The sequence below is a fragment of the Anopheles coustani genome, chromosome 2 (assembly GCF_943734705.1).
Source record: "Anopheles coustani chromosome 2, idAnoCousDA_361_x.2, whole genome shotgun sequence".
Taxonomy (NCBI): Eukaryota; Metazoa; Arthropoda; class Insecta; order Diptera; family Culicidae; genus Anopheles; species Anopheles coustani.
In genome coordinates this window covers 67,020,556-67,042,589 of record NC_071289.1, presented here as the reverse complement: position 1 = coordinate 67,042,589, position 22,034 = coordinate 67,020,556, and positions in this window count along the sequence as shown.

The window sequence follows — 22,034 nt, the reverse complement described above, 5'->3', positions numbered from 1 at the left end:
GTTTTTTGAATTTGCATAGTAGTGTCGGATTTCCATTTGAGGATTGGGTTTGATAGGGGTTTCTTGTTCTTTTTTACCAAAACGTATCGAAAGGATACGTTCTGTCGACGGAATTGATTGCAGGACCCTTTTCTCATTTACCGGTTAACCTACGAAAAACAGTCGACGTCAACACATTTTTCTGCTAGTGTCTTTGGCTTTGTAGAAAAATAAAGGAACCGTATCCAATTTAAACAACAACGTGTTTAAATTAAAAAGGTGTTCCAAATAAAAGAAAAGAAAATACTCCTTCAAAAAAGCATTGCACCCATGTTCACTTGGATGCTAACAACATTTTTTTTTAGTGATGTAGATTTTCCCTAGCCTTCTCACTCATTTCCAATAAAAGATTTCAGCTCCGTGCATTCAAGTCTCCAAATGACGCTTAGGATATCACACATTCGTGTTGAGTTCTTTGCTTGATTCCTCGAATGTATGATTTTTGGTTCATATTGCAGTTTATTTCTTTACACGTATTATAGATTAATTTTTTTCCGAATTTCACACATGCATTTAAGTCTCCAACTTTTGCTCACGATACGTTCTGATTTCTGAAACGCATTTAAGTAACTTTAGACAGAACTTTTAGATGATCTTTCATTCAACATTATAAATAGTAGCTCAATTATTCTTATTCCATCAAGCAGTGTTGATACCCGTTTTGATCCTATTTTCGTTGTGCGGCGTGGATTCACGATACACGTTATTGCAAGTTGTATATTTTCATTCATTTATGTGATACTAATCGATACAATTAATCAAAATTTGACAAAGAATTGATCTGAATCCCAAACGCTGAAACTGTAAAGGGGCTAATTTAGTTTGAATTTTCTTTACCCGCTGCCTAGTCGATGGTATTGACAGTATGGAAAAGAATCATATCCAGACAATTATTATCATATTCAGAAGAAAAAGAATCATATCCAGACTTATACTTTAAGTCCTATTCTTTCATTTTAACTGTACAGTTTGGTTTGACAGCGACTACAGAAGTATTGTGAGCCACATACTTTTGAACAAATTTCAAACAAAAATGTTTTATACAACAATGATACTTACACAATAAGGGTACCATCGGAATAAAAAATGTAAATAAAGTATTACACTTATAGTACACTTTTGTCGATTGTTTGATATTCAATTGACAACGCTTTATTTCGATCAACATAAAGCCAATATAATCGACTGATTAAATGGCACAAAACATTGACAACAAAACCACAAACAAGTATGTATAAAATGTGGCTGATGATTTTTAGTTGCGTATGGCAGGGCTTTTTGTATGTTTCTTTCCCTATGATATAACTTTACTCGTATTCCAAATGGTGTAAACGCTTTTACAGCTGTATGATAGGAAAGCACAAGAAGTGATTCACAGGAAGTTACAGGATTTGAAAAAGGCTTAATTGTACAATAAAAACTGAAATGTGTAAATGTGGTGTATTTGTAAAAGCAAATGATGCATATTACGTTAAAAAAACATATCTTTGATTTTACCTCCTATGTTTCCAGAGATGCAAATAATGTATTTAAGTTATTAAGATTTTTATACTTTTTTTAATGGATTCGGAGCATTAACGCATGTGCTAAAAATTTTGATTGTGTTAAATGCATTGTTGATGGTATTAAATATCTTCTTGCTTTTAGGATGCTAAGGAAGTGTAGATTAAATCCACTGTTGGCAAAATGATATTACTCTCTGTACCAATTTCGAAACAAATATTTTTCAAATAGCAAAAAAACAAGCGCATACTCCATAAAATGTGTTAAATTAAATTCCTCCCGGCTTGCCACGTGCCATCAAATGCGGTACCCGATACAAGAAAATCTGCCGCGCAGCGTGGATCTTAAAGACTTCACAAAACATGCCATCCATTATGACACTTGAGGGAATGTTTTTCTTCATGGAAAGCTCCTGCTTCCCTCCCGTCCACGGCGGGTTTCGATTTTTTCGTGGCCCCAAAAATGCCATCCTTCGCGCTGTTATTTCTTCTCGTTTCCGTCCTCCTTCGCGTTCCTCGTACCACGTGTCAATCACTGTTAAGCGCTGGGGGCAGGTTTGACACCAATGAATATGTTGTCCTTTTTTCGCCATGCCGATGCCATGCGGATGACTATGTGTGTGAGCGGTGGGTGGGTATGGGGACAATTATTTTCATATTTATCAGCAGGCCGCAAAATCTACTCCCGGAGAAATCGAACAAGGCGGAAGGACCTGTTATTTTTTGGCTTCTTCGCCTCCTCCTTTCGACCTCGCGGTCGTCCGGTGATGCGTTCACGGAAAAACAACACCCCTCTACCCTCCCGCATGCGCTTCCGGAACGAGGAAACTGTCAAGTGTTAATGTATGTGGTAGGTGTTGTCGTTTCGTTCGTTTGTGGCGTTGTTGCTGTTCTGTTATTGACGATGCTGATGGTGGCTCGAGTGGGCAACGGTGGAAACAGGGGATGGGGACTCGTGCCCGGACAGCAATGGCGCAGAAGAAGTGTTCGATGGCGGTGGCTTGCATGATTATGGATGGTAAATAAATGAGCGCCGGAACAATGCGCCGTATGATGAACGTCGACGTTTGCCTGTTGATGAGGGTCGGTCTCCGGGTGGCTTATCGTAGCTGCCGAGTCCAGAGCCTTCTGGCCCAGATCGCGACACTCTCTCTCTCTCCACCCCACCCCACTCCTCCCAGCTGACGCGAGCCCGCCGTTATTTGTTTATGCAAATCAGTCTCACGTCTTGCAGCGACCGTCCGTCCGTCTGTTTTCTACGCGTGGTATGGTGATATTGGAGGGTGTGAAACAGCGGACGTATGCCCCCTTTTCGCCCACCTTTCCTCAAGGTGCGGGCTCGGTCATAGTGCAACTGTTTGTCACCGCGGTTATCCACCCTTTCCCCTACCAATGAACTATCGGTGTTCGATGCGTTCCGGTCACCGGCGAGCATGCAACAGCCGAAATATTTCCGCATCAGATCCTTCCACAAAGCCCTCCCCCCCTCTCCACCCGCCAGGTTCCTCGCTGGATTTTCCCGGCCCAATGAGGCACAACAAGTCCGATGGCTACCCCCCGAACGGAGTTTCCAGCTTCTGCGTGCGAACTACGGTTGCATGAAAATGTTAATGTAATTTGACAATTGTTAAATGAAGTGTGACCGCTGGAAAACTTGGAAAACAAGTGGCATAAAATTAATTTAACCATGTCACATGATTATGATAATGGAAAACTGTTGCGCTCGGGCTGGTACGGTTTTGCATTGCCAACCGGCTGTTTTGCTAGCTGGCCTTGTTCGTTTTTTCCACCCTCCTTTCCTCTTTTTTTTATACACTCTACTTTTCAGTGACTTGCTGTGCAGATGGTTTAACCTTTCGTGGCAGTGTTTGGTGACTAACACGAGGGGGATCAGGGTTTTTGTCTGCATGATTCCGGGGGGCAGATTTTAAAGCCAAATCGGTGTGAACATTATGCTTAATATATTCTAGCGATAAAATGGAACGATGCTTACGGCAGTTACATGGATGGTCGCTTTTAGACGTGCAAAGTTATTGAGCGATCGTTAAGAATGCTTAGTATATAATTATTTTGGTACCAAGCATGAACCAGTTGTTTTTTAATCTAGGCTAAGCATATCGAACGGTTGATCTTTCAAGGAAATTTATAGTAACTTTATTTAAAAGATTCTTTGGCAAAGGTTTAATTCTTCAAATATATAAACATCCATCCTTGGTTTACCATTTTATAGAAAGGAATTAGTTTTCCATAGAAATAAATTCTACATTTCATGAATATCTGTAATTATTTTATTGTGTAGCTGAGTAATTTTTCTATTTACACAATAATCTTGAGGCCTAAAGATTAAAAGGATTGATATCAAATTTATATTTTACAGCGGTTGATATTCAGAATGATTACAGCTTGTTCATAATATAAGTTGGAGAAATTAAACAAGCCCAAGAAAGAAAGAAAGGAACAAACTGTTCGATTTTAACAGGTCGACCAAAAAATGTAGACATGAAAAAGAACAAGCTCATCTAAAACTTCTGAAATTGTTCAATACTGTTTTCTTCAGTTATTCCAAGAAAACAAACCATTTTCTTATTTTTAAATAAGGAGTGGTAACACAACGTTTTCTTGTTTTCAATTGAGACGTAGTAACATACTGTTGTACACGTGTACGAATAATTAGCTTGTCAAATTACGACTTTTCAATTCCCCGGGGGCATGAATGAATCAACAGCGTCAGTATGCGTGGGTGAATTTTAATCATGTTTAGACTGAAGAAGGAAAGTAAGCAATTTCAATGCGTCTACAACCTCATTAGAACCTTATACGCAGTTGTCACTGTTTACAATTTGTTCAATTACCGTTTAGCTCCAAACAAAAAGCATGCGAATTGTATCGAAGGTAGAAAAATCTCTACGAATGTCTGAACCACTTAGCCCAAATTTGTATCGCGTATCCTTCTGCAGAGAGGGAGGGAAGGTCCAGTCGAGAAAGTAGTTAATTATTTTAATGCTGACCGTGCCCCATCCCGCCGCCCCGGTTCCGGTTGATTATGCGCTGGCGTGTTGATAGCGGGTGCCGTGGCCACTTGGCAACCGGGGCCGAGCGAATTAAGCAGACCGACCGAAAGGAATTACCGGATCCAAGGCGCTGTCCGAAGTGCATCTAATAGCTCCGGGGTATAATTATTTGTTATTTTCCTCCATGCGCTATCTTCGATCCGTTCGTTAGTGGGTCGGGGGGATCCACGAACGGACCGCGGGACGGCGCTTATCCGTCCAGGACGAACGCCAATTCCAAGACGGTGGGATTTAGGATCATTTATTGCGTCGCACTTCCGTCGTGTTGTTTTGTTTTATTTTTTTCCTACGGTTTTTTGCTTCTCCAGTGGGATGTGGATCATCTTCCGGAACGAATCGAGCAGCATGTTGACCTCCTCGATGCGTGTCTTAGCAACCACTAATTGCATGGAAATTTTATTTTTTACTATCCACCTGACAGATAGCAGAAGTGAAAAACAAAAATAAAACAAACGGTTGCTTTCCACCACTTGCTTGTTTTGTGATGAGCAATTTGCCCGATTCTGATTGCGACCGACTTCCTTTCCTCCCTCCGGCAAGTTAAGTTCTTCACCTTGTGGCCATTCCTTTTTACTCTCTGCAAGAAATATAAGATTTTATAAGACTCAAGAAAGCAGAGCCAAAAAAAAAACAGGAAAAACAAGCAACATACAACATCTTCTAGAAATGGCCATGGAACAGGTGGAGAAAAAAAGGTACAAATCCTCTACCTCGAAGGGAAAGGCAGCGATCGGCAGAGATTATTTTGGTTGAGTGATAAAGTGGACAATTACCCGGGCCAAAGAGCCACGGGTTCAGAGGCAGTGTCGCATTAGCGACTGCAAAGGCTGCTCGGAAGTCAACCGTGGCCAATAACGACGATGGCCGGCCGCTACACGGCACGGATTATTAGCCCGCGGGTGTCCAGCCGTGGCGTCTGGTTTCTTCCGAGAATCCTTCGACTTCGGTTCCACGTAGGATACCGAACTGGTCCGGATTGTTGAATGTGGAATTGTTTATTCTTTTGCAGGTAATCAACGCAGCGAGCAATGGCCAATGTACAATTCACACGAAAAATAAAGCAGGGCTTGCATGGGATGCCTGTTGGGCTATATTTATTTATCTAATTAAATTGAAAAAATATCCACCCAACATGTTGTAATTTGAAACTGAAATTAGCACTCGTTAGCGCTCCATTCGGTTTGGTTGACAACCGAAGCAAATATAATGATAATAATAATACCAATAATAATAGTAGCAACAAAGAACGGAAAAATATCAACAAACAATCCATCCACCCTTCGCCGAGCATGGCCTCTTCTACTACTGATTGAGATCGTTAGTGGCTGGTGAAGGAGTATTTGTCAAAACTAACCTTTGAGTGACCATAGAGAAGAATATTGCACCGTTTTAGTTAGTTTGATATCGAGATTTACTAATTGAAATGAGTTCTTTGTTCTCTAGGTTGGCTAAAAACTTCTGTTTGAAGTAATAAAGCGTTCCTAGTGATGGAATCCTGAGCATGGTTAATATGAAACAATGTGGTCAATATGATCAAGTGTTCATAACATTATGTGGTAATGTTTTCAAATGCTGTTTGAAGAACTTGCGGATGTTTATATCGTTACATTTTTTATACCCGGTTTTAACAATAACATCAAACTTGGCAACAAAAAACACCAGTTTTTATTTTACATTTTACAGTTATGAAAAATAGAAATTAAATTCTGTTTCATTTGATGGTAGTCAAATCATCATACAAATATTCACTGAGACAGCGTTGCTCGCGTTCTAAGCACCATCTTATCTTATACAAGTTTTTAATTTCTAAATATAGCTTTTGATGTACTTGAGCACTTAAAGGTTACTCTGTAGCATCTCTTTGGTCTATGTTCGATAAGCTTTGACTGTGCTTGAGGGTGGGGTTCCTCGCGCGTTGGCCGGAATGCAGCGGGGTTGATAATCGTGACCTCTTGTCGATATGTCGCCAACGAAAACGTGCCGCAGATTTCTTCCAGTTCCAGCGGCGCCACCGTTTCGAATATTTTCTCCCTGACCGAAAACGTGCAAACAACAGGCGCCCTCGGTACGATCGGGCTGCTGTCGCTCGGGTCGTCCCAAATTGGCCCCGTGCCGGTCGCCCCCGCCGCCTGCTCCAAAGCTGAAGAAAAAGGAGTCGCGGAGGAAATTATAGAGAAAACTACCGGGAGCCGTAACGAGCAGAAAACTAGCGCTGCTGAACCAATCCGGTTTCCCGGAAAAACATCCCGTTCGCATGACGCACATTGGATGGCCTGGCTGGTTCAGTTCCTAGGCGCGTGGATGCTGGGGGTGTTAGTTTTCCTCCCTCAAAACTGCAAGCCACCGGGGAAGACAGACAGCCTCTTCCTAACGAGGAAATGTTTGAGGGTTGGTTCAGCCCTTGGCCTTTCTCCGATCCCGGTGGCATACACACATGTGGATAGTTTTCATCAACAGATCATAATCATCGCTATTATCTTCGGCAATGGTTTTCCATAATGTGTAGGGGGTTGCTCCGAAAAATGGCTCCCATAAGTAGTGAACATGCGGTGAACATTCCATGACGGTTGCGAGGGAATGCCAACACCGACTTTATGTTTGAGGGAAAGCGAACGCGATCGGAGGTGTGGCTTTTGTGACAACGAATCATCAACCGTGGATGAGGGGTGTATTTAAAGTGAGTTTTCTATAATGTTCACAAGCGGATACTATTGATGGCTCAAAATTATAGTAATTTGCAATCTGCTCCATTCTTAAAAGAGGTTTGCATTGAATTCACAATCAATGGGGTTGTTTATAAGAGAATCCAAGAATATCATAACAAGTGTCTGATAATTATAGGTTTGAATTACGTGTTGAAAACGCTTATGAACGTATAAATTTCATTTTATACAAAAGTATTTTAATATTCTTATGGGGAGTGGGTTTACCCACAGCGAATTTTTCTTTCCTCTGCATGAATTTTTTTTTCATTTTCATATTATCGTTACAAAATTTAACACAATCATGTAAACTGACAGGTAACTTATCATATTTCCATGCACTTTACGATTCAATGTTGCAAACATGTTTCATGCATGCACAAAGCGTTCGTTTCGAGGTATAATATGGATGATTTTAACGTTGCTATAAAATGTACGAATGAACATTTCGAAAGCATGTGGGGGTTTTTTATAAGCACTGAAATTAATACTGTGTTGTTAATAATATGATTTCTAGCATAGCGGCGATTTGGTAAAACAAAATCGGAAAATTAAACGTATTATTTTACCGTTTGCTTCCATGACAAACGCATCGCAAAATATCCTTTTGAATGCAATTGTTGGAAAGTAAAATACATTTTAAAACAAAGTTTCATGTTGACGTTGATGCAGGGGCGTTTTCAAAATCAACAGATTTTGTAACAATTGTTCCAGCAAGTCAATATTATCTTTTTGAGCTCTTTTATTAGTGTAGTAATGTGATTAAAAAGGGGTCATAATCCAAAAAGTGCCAATTCTAGAGAGATCAACTATAATAGTTTTCATTTTGCATTCGTCAAGAAAGCGTAAGTCGCTCGCAAATGTGTCTGGATGGGGCAAAGGGGTCGAAGTTAAACACGGAAAGCAATATTCAAGAGTTGTTGCACCTGGCTCGGTTGGCTTGGGAGAAAGGTTCCACCCGGTCGAGTGAAGTGCGATGATGGTAACTTCCTCGGTGTGGAAAGAAGCATGGTCTATTGGTTGTCGGCAGAGTCAGTTTCCGAGCATAGGTCGAGTCCAGCGGTGGAAAGGAGGTGCACATGGAACGCCATAATGCCACCGGTGTACATGCAAATATGAAATCATATTTATGTGCTTTGCTGTTTATTTTTAGTTCCCAAAGTTCCGGAAGTGATATTTATTCTGAAAGTTGTTTGATGCCACTCTATCCCTCGCTATTTTGCTGTAGCAAAACGTAGACAGAACGGTTCGGTCGGTGCAGAGTTGATGATCGAGTAGAAACCCCCCCCACTGAACCGAGCTATATCCTTTCTGGATCATTTCCAGAGGGGTTGCAAATCGTTCCATCGCTAGGATTCGTTTCGGAAAACATACGATTTCGTTTGTGCACATATTCTCGGCGCTGAACGGAGGCGACGAGCGGTGCGTCAAGGTGTATCGGGAAGCTTTCACCAGGGCACCTTTCGTACCAGTGCTAAAGGAAAACTTGAATGTTGCAATGCTAACCCCCGCATCGAACTCCAAGGGCACACTGGAGAAAGCAGGAGCTTATGTTTAATTAGTCTTGTTTGCGCTTTCCACTTCAGAACGATCCAGCTCAACATTAACGTCATCATCATCATCGTTATCAGCATGCATCATCTATGTTACGATCGTCATTGATGTGGGGCACTAATTAATAAAACTTTTCATAATTGCTTTCAATCAAAAGTGTCCGTCCTGATTGTACCGCATGATGATATGGAGCTTTTTGTAGTGATTTTCTGCAAAGGAGGTGTTGTTTTTCATGTTCTTTCTCATCGAAGTGCAACAAACATACAACACAGAAAAATCCCGAGAACGATCGCCTTTGAATCGGTTGGCAGAGAAAGCGACTTAGGACGTCTTTCGCATGGTTGGGAAACGAAAAACAGATAAAAACAAAACTGCAGGAATAAATAAATAAATTCTCTTTCGATAACAATCCCCTTGGATGAGGTCGTGCTTCTTATCATTAACTTCACTTTCGCGCGGCCCACTGAGTATGCACATTGGGATGTTCTTGAGTAGGATAGTGGACATAATTTTATCAATTTAAATAGTTGATTTTTTTCTCACTTTGATATGTTTGTTTTATATTTGAAACTGGTTTTGTTATGAAATGAACATCTACTTATTGTTCTTAACTATATTCTCTACCAAATGTCCACCATCGGTTCCGCCGTGCAACGGACGCATTTGACTGGAAAATAGGATACATAGTCGGGCACGCCAGATCATGCCAGAACAGGTGCCTTAAGTCCTGTACACCTACATCGAGGCTCGATTAGGAGAATGTGCCCATTTGTTTTATCATTTAAGCTAACGCAGGCCAATAAAAACAAGGATAATTGGACATGTGCACGCTATCGAGTGCTGAGTGAGCTGTTTGGGCAGGGAGAAGAAAGAAAGGCTCCTGGGGTTTTTTTTTCTTATCTCTCTATCCCTTCTAGTGGATGCTGATCTTAGTCGAATTGTGTATTTATGTAGCGTGTGTTTATTTTTATTTTTGGGATACTTATGTTTCCACTCGACGACGGTTTCGAGAAGCAATCGATGGGTGTTTGTTTGTTTCCTTGTGAGAGTGTTTTTTTTTATTTTAGATAGTTTTCCTTCCGCACGAAGCAACTGAAGGTAGTTGAAGTAAAAGAAAAAACGTATCCTCATCGGACAACGGGAAACGATCCTGATAATCTTGGTGGTTCGGGACGGTTTCGGAAATTCTCCTTCAGCCCATTTTTTTTTGTTTTTTCAAAATAGCCGTCGGCTTTTCTGGGGCTTCTCTCGCCATGCGGTATGTTTTCCGATGGGGCGCAATTTTAATGAGCAGTTACTCGAAAAGTCCCCAGGCCGATCGGGACCGGCTGAACCTCCAAGCCCCGGCCAGGTAGGTAAGTAATGAGAAAAGCACTTGAAGAGCACCGTGAGCAATAATTGCGAGCAGCATGGAAACGCTTCATTAGGGACGCCGGGTGAGTAAAGTGGCATATAAAGTGATCCACCAGCGCGACTCGGGCACACGTTTGAATTTGTGTGTGCTCCATGGTGGTCGCCATCGCACCCGTCAACCTCCGGTCGGCGGAGGTTAGCACTCGTTTGAGGTGCTTCTGTTGGGTGGAACTGGTTTAGTGTTTGTGTTGTGGTACGAATTGTTCTAGTTGCTTTTTCCCGCTCATATGCAGATGAAATAAACAGCGAATAAACAATGCTGTAGTGGAGTGCAGATTGTGGTTAGCTGTTTTTCGCTTCGAACATAAGCGATGCAGGAGTTGTTTTTATTGAAGTGTTGTTTACTAATCGCAAGTGCAGTTGGTGGAAATAAACTCATGATATATCGTCAAGCTGCTGATAATTGTTATGATAATATGTGTTGGAAACTGTTCCAACACTGTGATCCTCAGCTGATCCGTCAGCTGATCGACGAAGTTTCCTTTTGGCTTATCAATTTTATCATGCTGTCTGTTTTTAGCCGAATTGACAGGTGGTGTTAGACGCAAAAGTGTTTCTAACAATATATAAAATTGTGATGTTACTTTCTGAGCCATTGAATATCCTTCTCTACTCATTGCTGCGTTCTTGACAGACACTTATGTATGGATATTCCACAAGATGAAACAATTCAAAAGAACTCCCAAATTTAAATGAAAAGTGATAAAGTTGGTTCTACAGAATCAGGTACTACGTTGGTACTGGACAAACTAGTAAGTATTTTTTTTTAATTCCAAAGTAACCCACAAAGTCATCAATCTAATTGCAATAAAGGTGGTAATAAGAGCGATTAATCCGAATGTTGTACTTTCTTTTTTCTTTTTGGCGTAAACGACCTCTTGGTCATGCCTGCCCGTTAAGGGCTTACGAGACTTGTTTCCTTGTTGTACGTACGTGGATAGTCAGTCCTCTCGTACAGGGGAGGGTCCGGTCTCGGTTGGGATTCGAACCCACGCCGTCGAGGTGGTGAGCCCCGGCGCTCATGGGCCGATTTTCTAACCGGCGCTACCGCTCGGCTGTCGCGGACCCCCCCCCCCCCCCCAATGTTGTACTAGCAGTATCTGTATTATATCATCAAAAACGTTTCTAAAACTCAAATCTGTGTCAAAATTCATGTTTAAGTTACAGCAAGCATAGATAAGCAATACATTGGATATTTGTGAACATATTGTAAATGTTAGTAATGATATGACAGCCCGGTTCAAAACGAAGAATAAGGATTATTTATGGAACATTCAATTGTCGTTCCCATAACAATTTTCTTTTCATTCAATTTTCCACATGAATTTTTAATTTTGGAAATATTTGTTTGTGTGTGCGTCAATAAATAAGCAAATAAATTTAAATATAGCTGTCATTATCGTGAAGTCAGATTTGCTACATCAGTTGAAATGCAATCAAAAATGAAATTTCATTGTTTTAGCCATATTCCGCGAAACATATTTTCATCATACCTGCCAGATTGATGATGAAATATTTTAACTACGTATTTCAGTAAGTTTTCAATGCATCAGAAGCTTTTCCATCGCCGATTGGTCGACTTGATGTGGCTTCCCAGCATCCGCTTTACCAATGCTCGTCTGGAACAAGAGCCATTTCAATGGTTGGTCAAGTCATTTCCACTGGCTACGAAATCCCAGAAGTGCGCGAGGACTATTCGAAGAATTGAACGGTCATGTTGGGGCAACGTGCAGGCCAGTCCACCCGCCCAGTTTTGTTCCCGGTTGGTAGTGTATACAGTGGCGCATTGAAATCTCCAGTTTCCCCCGCTACGGCAATCACACATTATCGGCAATCAGTCAGTCGGCGTTTTCTATGGTTTCCATGAATACGATTAATTTTTGTCGCCCCTTCCCTTCCTAGTGGCCAGCACGTGCTTGTGTGCCGTCTCCGGGGTTAATTTGCAAACCCCTTTCCGGCAAATGAATTGTATTGCTCTTTTTTCATCACACACACCCACGTATCCCACCAAAAACATGCACTCATTTGTATGGGGAAAAGAAGGCGCCTTGTGGGTTCCACAAAATGGTAACATAATTATTGTGACACAGTTCAATCGGTTGGAAAATTGTTTTCCATTCCGTCGAGCATGGCGGTTTTGAGACAGTGGTGAAAGACAGGACGGAGGGAAGAAAACTGTTGCCAAGCTTCGGGCACCCGGGCCGACCTTCGGGATGAATTATGATGCCAAGACGATGGCTTTCGGCTGAAGAAAGTGAAAAATGGATAGTCACTCACCGTCTGCCGGCACACTGGCACTACGTTGGCTTAAAAACTATTTCCCAGCACCGGGGCCTATTGGGTTTGTTGTTTGCGGTGCGGCCAAAGATTTGACGTAAGTCGACGACTTTCAAGCCAGCTAGTGGAAAAGATTCCCTAGCTCAGGATCACGGCGAAAGTCCTTCGTCAAATGCGGTGTTTTGCAGCCGTTCCGTGATGTCAATCAATTTTGATTGATTGGAAAGTGTGTTCGCGAGTCCCTGTAGCCCGTCGGGACGAAGAAAGTCTCTGTTTACCCCCTTTTTACCTGTTTACCAACAACAACTGTTGTTGCTGGTGGTAGAATTCTCCAAAGTAACGTTCGTTCATCGAAGCTTTTGGGTGAGGTGTAAAAGTTTGTCCTATGTTTTGTACACGGAAAAATACGTTGTACTTGTTGGTTCTGTTAACAAAAAACAAAAACAATGATCTAAGAAACATTGGAACTGATTAATTGATTGATTTGGATTGGAGCATTTTTTGAAGTTTGTTTTGGAACATAGGATAGGGTTAAATGAATGCCACGAGTACGCTATTCCCTCAAGAAGAATTACTTTGAGAAGCAAAGCTGCAAAATCATTCTTTTGTGCTATTTCAAAATGTGAAATCTCTGATCAGGTTCAACTCTATTTACCACATATTATTTACAGTACTAGTATTACAAAGGAGTTTCTTACGGCTTTTAATTTAAAAACAAAAATTATGTTTGCGTTTGTTCAAGTTATTTTTTAAATAAAATTACCATCATATCGTCTCTTCAAAATCCTTTATATTGAATCGGATACTTCAGGTACTTCAGCCTAAAAGGTTACCGGTCCATTCGTCGTCTATTGGCTACCTGCAGCTTTTATTGAAACGGTAATCGAGGTCACGCGAACTTGTCAGAAAGACGTTTCCAGGAGACAATTCAGATAACCTCTGAATCAGGAGATCCGAGGCAACAGAGTTGGTGCTACTGTTTGAGCTGACACAGCTGTCAGCAGCACAGAGAAGGGTACCGTTGGGATAAATTTAGGTGCGTTTCACTGTTACCAGTAGGAAGTACATATTCTCCACAAAAGATCGTTGATTCTTGATCCACATTCGCCTGGATTGTGATGTAAGGAAACATTTAGATCGAAACGTTACCGATGTTCCTGGGAACGTTTCCATCAATCCCGGGCGGATGGTGTAACGGGGCCGAAGAGTTCTAGAAGTAGGGGAAAATAAATTCCCAAAATCAATTTCCGGTATTCTGGTGGCGAGGTTGGAAGGAAAACATTATCACTACAAAACCACTACCAAACAATGGTTCATTGGTTCATAGTCGACGGCAAACGGTCGCATTATTTTTACCATCGGAGCTAATTTTCACTGTGCCTGCGTGTAGTGTTGGTAAGCCGGATGGTTTTCCTTGATGGTAGTTCGAAAAGAGATTCTAGACCGTTTCATCTGGTCGTTCGTAAAATTCTATTTTATTTTATGACGTTAGTTTTATTGATCCCCATCGCCAGCGAACGTTGTTCGAAGCTCACCTATTTGGAGACGATCTTACGTGAGAGCCCAATGTGGATGTTTGTGTCATAATCTGTTTATAATGAGGTAAATTTTGATTTGTTTCCTGTGTTTTTTAATGTGGACGATAAATATCTTCTACTACCGTCGGTTGTCTAGGAGAAGTGGTAGTAGTTATTAAAGGTAGTTCGAAATAAACCTTGAAAGTGTCCACTTGTCCACTAGATCAATGTAAACTTTATTTTAACATAACAGTATGTGGAAATACTTTGGACGGATTTTAAGAACATCAACATGTTAGTTTATGTGATATTTATTTTGGTTTTACAAATGACAAAACTATTCCCTTCGCTGGTTCGAGCGGAGTCTCCAGTGCAGTCACTTTAAGACAGGCCGCTCATTAAGTGTCACACACAAGTGCGATTTCGAATCATGCTCATCCTTGACCGGCCAGTTGGTAACCACATGCCGACGGAAATCCTCGACCCGTTGGCTGCTCTTTGCACCGAGTTCATCTAATATTTCAAATAATTGTCAATAAACTGCACCATAATTGACCACATCAATAAATTTCCTCCGTCGCTCGCATTCGAATAAAATTGTCACATGCTGCGCCCGTCGGGAAAAGTGCACCGTTCGTGGTTGCTAGTCGCCGAACGATTGCAACGTGAGTTGCACCGGCTTCGACTCGACAAATCGCATCCCCATTGCATTGGGAAAACCCGTGCAACCCCATCCCAAGGTGAAGTTCCACTCTACTACGGGGTAGCGTGGTCACTTCCGTCCGATTGTCGAGATGCCGGACTTTCTTTCCAACTGCGTTCACACACACGCACACATGTTGCTACAGCACACTCGTCGGTGCGAAGTTGTTCCCTGGTTCGGATGGCCTTGCCCCGAATGGGAACGGCGGATGGCCACGCTGTGTCGAACCGGATGGTGATCGGTGAGATGAGTAGTGAAAATTTACGCCTTCGTTTCTCGCCAGTATCTTCATTTCCGGTTTTCCCGATCAACTCGACCGGGGACCAATGCACAGGGTACGGGAAATGCGTTGGTTTGGTTGATGCGGAAACCGGTTGTTTGCTGCTGGAGTGGTACGTCGTTCCTACTCACCCACTCCACAGCAGTGCAACTCCACAGTGTTGGAAAATCGGGTTAGAAAAGGCAGCGGAACGGTGGTTTGTGCAACGCGGGGTCTGTGTGGCGCACGTGATTGGAAAATTGCTGGCCGTTCGTGACGTTGCCATCGTCACAGAAACATTGTACGGAAATTCTTTTACGATGCAGTGTGAAGCTAAGGTGCCGGGAGAATCTCCGGCATTGCAGCAAGATGGAAACTTACATTCGGTTTGACGATAGCATAAGAAAGAATTTAAAAAAGAATACAGTTTTATAAAATATCAGTAAATTACAGTGTATCATAAATTTTGAATCATAATTGGGAGTTTGAAAGAAAAAAAACATTGTGGAAATTTATTGATAATTGTGTTTAATGAAAAACTTAATAAATCGCAAGTAATTTATTCGTTACCTAGTTAAGGTAGAATGTATTTATCTAGGCAATCATATTTCATATTTATCCTTACTTACTTAATGTTTCTCAGGCCACTTTTACAAATGCGAGAAAAGCAGATGGTAATACAACTACCAGCTTTCTCACAAAGACTAACCGTGTATAAGAAACACGAGCTTTCAGAATACTTCAACTGATCTTACCGAGAATCATCGGACCTTTCGTGCAAACTAATGAACCCCAAATGCACATGCACATCGTCAGAGACACCCATTGCTCTTGATAGAAACAGCAACTCACACGCCCGCAGTCTCCCGACGTCAAGTGTACATTTTAGAATCATATAACACTACAACAGTAGCGTTGATTTTCTTCTACAACACTTCTTCTTCTTCTTGGCGTAACGACCTCTTGGTCATGCCTGCCCGTTAAGGGCTTACGAGACTTGTTTCCCTGTTGTACGTGGATAGTCAGTCCTCTCGTACAGGGGAGGGTCCGGTCTCGGTTGGGATTCGAACCCACGCCGTCGAGGTGGTGAGCCCCCTTCGCTCATGGGCCGATTTTCTAACCGGCGCTACCGCTCGGCTGTCGCGGACCCCCAAACAACACTTCTTAGTACAGGAGAAAAGTTTGCTTTCGTAACTTCATAAAAGTATACCTTAAAAGAGACAAACGAAAAGTTTCCCTCGTTCGTCAAACCGGTGGTGTATTGTATGTGGTTTCTAGAGAACGTAACAACATTTACGTAAGTCAAGGAAGTTTGGTTCTCCACAAATGATACAGAGAAACCTTAATCGGCAAGTGTTTTCTCTGTTTACTGAGAGAATCAAAGGTACCAAGTGCTCCTTCAAAGAGTTTAAGTCACACCTGAAACTAGGATGGATGAGTTGTAAAGGTTGCATTTCTAAGGTTTGCAAGCATAACGGAGGCAATAAGTCAATGAAACATCTGCAGGTTTTGAATTACTCCGGAAAAGGTTTTGTGTAAGGTTCACGTTTCATGGACGGGTCTAAGACTTTTTATTTGAGTTGGAAAAATAATAGACCCAAAGCAAAGCAATCAGTTAAACTCGTGACCGGAAAGGGCATATGTTAGCTTGTGCCCGTGTCCAATAGGTGAATCCTTAGATTTTCGTTGCATATTTTATTTTGCATGTTTGCGAGCAACAATAAATGCCGAGGCCACTCCATCGCACTGTTGAACTAACGATCAAAATTCATCGAATGGGAAAATCATCGAAAGGATTCAACCTACGCCAGCGAGCATCTTCAACAATAGTAGCCAAAGGTTACCATGGAGAAAAAAAACAACTCCACAATTGGCAATGGTTGATGCCGTTGACAACACTATCTGATGGAGGCGCCTGGTCGCTCTCAGTACGTAACTGCCCTGCGTGCGTGGCGAACGATGGTTACGAAAACTATTATGACAAGCAAACCGAGTGAAATTGGAAGCACCTGAGACGCTGGGATGGGCACAGATTCACGGGTAGGTAACCTTTCCACCGCATTCATCCGGCAACCAAGCGCGGGCACGTAAACAGGTAAGTTGGGCAATACTGGCGGTAGCTTAGCGTCAAGCTGCTAGGTGTATTTTTATTTATCGTTCCTTCGACGAAGCACAACGAGCCACGATTGTGTTGTCACTGGCACAACAGGTTGTGTCCGGGGTTTTCTTCGCTCCCATTATTCCCGCCGTCAATCAGTTTCCTTTCCCAACACATCATCGTTCACGTTTTACTTGATATTGTTGCCGCCTCTATGTTCCGCTCGCTCCTCGTTCGGTGGTGTCCTTTTCCATCCGACCGGTGGTTGAACGATTTTTCCGCTTCTTGACGATGTTATGTTTGGATGTTTTTCTTTTTCTTCTATTGCCACCGCTGGGCAACAACATGTTTTCGACAAATCGCTCTGTGGAAGCCGTGCCGTGAACAGGCTTTTCTTCTGCAGTTGTCATTAAAACGATACCAATCGGAGGTAAGAATGCTTTTCAGCTATGTTTTTTTATTTATATTTCTTTGCATACATACGACTTGGACTTTATGTGTATGTAAGTGTGTATGTATTAAACTTTCCTTCAGTAGGAAATTAGGTGATCAAGCACAGCATAAAGCCATTCGGTCTTCCTATTGATAACTTTTGGTTGAATAGAGTGATTGAGGGAAATCTAGTCGATGGTTAGATTTTATTAGAAAACATAAGTACGTTTGGATCGTTTTAAGTGTTTTCCAGCGTAAAATAACCCGGAATACACCGAAATCACCAAGTTGACGTATTCAATGGTGTTATTCAGATTCATGGGAAATAATCTTTTGCTAAAAGCAAACTGTTTCTATCTATAACCACTTTTGTTTAACTCAGTTCCAACGCATCAGTTTGTGATCTAATTAATCAGAGAAATTGAATGGGTTTCACGTTGATTGATTTGGTTTTTAATTATACGATGAAACTTATATTCATCACTACCAACACTCTCGCAGAAAATAACGAAAAAAACCATCCAGACTGAGCTCAACTCAAACCAGCATTTTTGCGTTATGCTTGCGGCGGGCGGCTTTTAACCGATGCGATTCGCAAATCCTTTGTCACGACGGGTGGCGTTTTTTGTGCACTCTTTCTGGCAAGCAACTTGGCCGGCATCAGGTTCCCAAGTTGTTTGTCCCCGTGTGGTTTCGTTTTTTGTTTATTGTCGAGTTCCATCGCACAATTTCCACTGTTCAATTCAATCAATTGATTTCTCCATGCAATCGCTGGCCGCATCGGTAGCATCGGTTTCGCGTTTCCATCGCGACCGAAACGGCTGCTTCGAAGTGGGTGGTTAGGTTCATCGAAAGCGCATCTACAATCGCTCCCAACACAAACAGTACAGTTGCAGTTGTGCCACCGTTGGGTCGCTCGGTAGAACACTGATTGCACCGGGAGGAACACTGGATATTCTTTTTTCTATTTCTTTTTTTTCGTTTTCGCACCCGTCTGTTGTCGCACTCAATTTCAATCTCGTCACGAACGCAACAGTAAATACGTCGATAAACAATATTTTCCACCGTATTAGTTTTTCAAACAATTATTCCACACGCTGTCTTTTGGTGTCATTGTTTTTTTACGCCTCTTTGTGCGCTTGTTTGTTGCTAGTTTGCTTTTTCCGTTGCCCCGATGAGCTCCAATTATATTTTTCCACCAGGCTGTGCACCATCGTTCGTGTGACAATGCAGCAGCGTTGGAAGGGAGCAAGAACGGTGTCGGTATTTGCTTTCCTTGAATGGTTCGAGGATTGCCCCGATCCTGGATCGTTTCTTGTGTTGCGATGAAAAAAAAAACGTTAAGCACTGGTGGAGTTTGATAGATACTTTCCTAATTAACACACTAACTGGCGATGATATTTTTGTTATCGTTAGCGTAGTTCTAGCGAATTGTTGCCCGTGTCTGCTTCCGAAGTAGTGAATAAACTAGTTGTGATCATTTGATGGACAATTGCTATACATTTCTAGCCAATTTGGGTTAAGCATACTTTTTGTCTGTTTAAATATGATCGAATTTGTTCGAACACCAGTCCGGACATGAGATATCAAATTAAATTAATTATACTATAGAGTCCAAGCTCTAAGTTGCTGATAAACTACTTTTACTTGTTATTGTAATATCCGAAGATCTCTTGGCCGTATGAGAAAACTGTGCAGCATGTTGAATATTATAAATTATGTAATTTCTAAAGTCAATCATACAAGTGATCTTATGTCGCATAAAACAATGCCGTTTATATTGTTTTACCTTTTTTGGTTATTTTTTATAGCCAGTTTTGGTTACAGTTTTATATTGTTTTAAGCTGTTAGCTGAACGAGCTGACAAACAAAATTTCATTGCTGTAATGTGAATTTATCGCCTAGTGAATGTGAAACTTTAGTTGGTCAACAAAAATTGCTTGCTAATAATGCGTTTAGACATGCTATATCGGGTTTCACATGAGTGAAATGATTCTTCGGAACTATCGGTTGCTAAGTCAAAATTGCAAGGATTAAAATACTTTTATGAAATTGTTCTATTTTGAGTCCTGTTGACAATGTAGATTTGACTTGATTAAAACCAAATAGAATATGTTGGAAGTTTATCATGCTATGCAAGAAGAGTTGATTGATGTTTTGAAAGCAGGGTTAAAACCATATATGAAGAATCCTACTACGCTTGTTGCTGGTTTTCGTACGGTTTTCGTAAGGTTTTTGAAATATGTGATTTCATTGTTTGAATCAAATAATTGGTGCAAAAACATAAGAAAACAAGTTCAAATTCAACATTATTTTTCGTAGTTCTTAAATTCAAGGGTAAAGTAACAAAATTATACCTGTGTTATGAGTATGAAAGAAATCTAAGATATTGGTTTTCCCTGAATGAAATAGTTTTAATGGTTACAGTTTCTGTGTAGACATTCCAACTGAAAAATTGTTGTTTTTTTATATATTAGTTTCAGTTCATACGGTTACGAATTTTATCTTCGGCGAAAAAGAGATATACCAGCCCACAGGCATAAATAACTTAATGAAGCAAAACAGATTGAGGCAAAAATCCGGTGCGAACCACAAAACCCGTCCGGGCAATTAGCGATGGCACAACACACCGGTTTGCCCGTAGGAAAGTCACATATTTCTCATAAACAGTTGGGTGTGCAGCCAGCTGCATCGGAGGCGCGGTGCAACGGAATTATTTTTTAATTTCCCAAGCACCATTAAGAATAGTGGTTTTTCTGGCCACCGGGTGCCAACCCCGGGGAGGTATTTCCACCGCCCGTTTTGAACGCCAGAAGGTGCCGTAAATTTGTGTATGCACACGCATAAAACATACGGATACTCTGGGAAGCAGCGTCTAGAGCGGTTTGATAAGACGCTGGAAGGAGGCAAAAAACAGAGCGAAACACAATGGAAAACACATACACAAAAAAGGCTAGCCAATCGCAAGTTTATAAAGCAAGTTGTGCGACGACGACGACGACGACGACGATGAGGACAAGGAGAAAATTTATAACTCCACACCAAAACGAAACAGATAAAACGCTGGCAGTGTTGAAGGGAATGGCAAAAAACTTTAAACGGTGAAGTCTGTGATGAAGAAACCACGGAACGGAAAGGAGTTGCGTGGTGGTGTGTGGGTGAGGAACACGTTGGCCACATTAGAAAATACGAGCATCTTTCCTCGGAGCGACGGATGGAGCATAACCATCGGCAACAAGTTCAAGCCCGACGGGTTTACGTTTTTGGGTGGTAATAAATGGCATCCCCGGCGAAGGCAGTCTGCGGGAACCATCATTGTGTGCGTGTTTTTGTGTGCATGTGTGTTCAAGAGGGTGTTTTCCCTGAAGAAAAGTACCAGCACGAGCTTTTCGCCAACGTTGGAAAGATGTCTAGCAACAGGCGTTTGAAATCTGTTGCTTCACCTCGTGTCGCTAGGACGATTGTAGCGTAGGATTCCGCACGGCCGGCTTCGTTCGACGTGTTGGTATTGGTGAGCTCAATCACAGTAGCCTCCCGGCATGATACTATGTGTCAGTGTATGCGTGTGTGTGTGTGTGTCAGCATTGCATTGGAGCAGGGAGTGAAATACGAGCGAGGAAACCAAAAAAAGCTTTCGCAACTTTTCCCGCACATTCCTCCCTGCGCCCGGGTTTTCCCATCCATTTCCCCTCCACCGGAGATTTTCGGGGTAAACATTGTAAGCTGGGAAAAAGAACGACCGAACAACCACCTGAAATGGGAAACCTGTTGAAAGCTCGCTTGCTTCGATCGCTTGCGCTTCTGTTGATGTTCGGGAAATGCAACGTAGGAAACGGTGAAAGGCGAAGGTAGCGCATGTTTCCGTCACACGAAGTTTAACAAGTTCTCTCGTCCTTGTTGCGCCGTTTCGAGCGGCTCGGACGCCGGGTCCTGTTGCTTCGGAGCAACAGGATTCCCCTTCTCACTTACACAAAGGGGAGCCCGCGGCAAAATCCACGACACGAATGCCGAACGCACGGCTATCGGAATCGGTAGGGGAAAATTGTGGAAATCCTTCCGAAGCGAAACTACAGTGTGTGGGTGCTTATGTTTGGATACCTGTGCCCGTTCGTGAAGCTGTAGTTGTGCAACGGATCCTAGAAAGGTTCGGCGAAAAACTACCGACCGGATGGATGTTGTTTGCATTTGTACACCTCAACGCACGTACACCGATGCATGCCGGAAAGGCGAAACGAGTGGGGCTGGATCGGAGGAAAAACGCGCTCGCACACATGAACACGAGACGATTGGAAAGGAAAACGGGAAACCCAACTCATGCACGCACCGCCCGGATGGAGTCCTGCAGTGCAGTGCAAGAAGCGTGGTGAAATTGATACATTATCAAAATGAAAATGAGAAAATAACACTCGCCCGGTTGATCCAGTTTTCTTCTTCATTCATTTCCGTTCGACCCCGATTCGTCCCCGC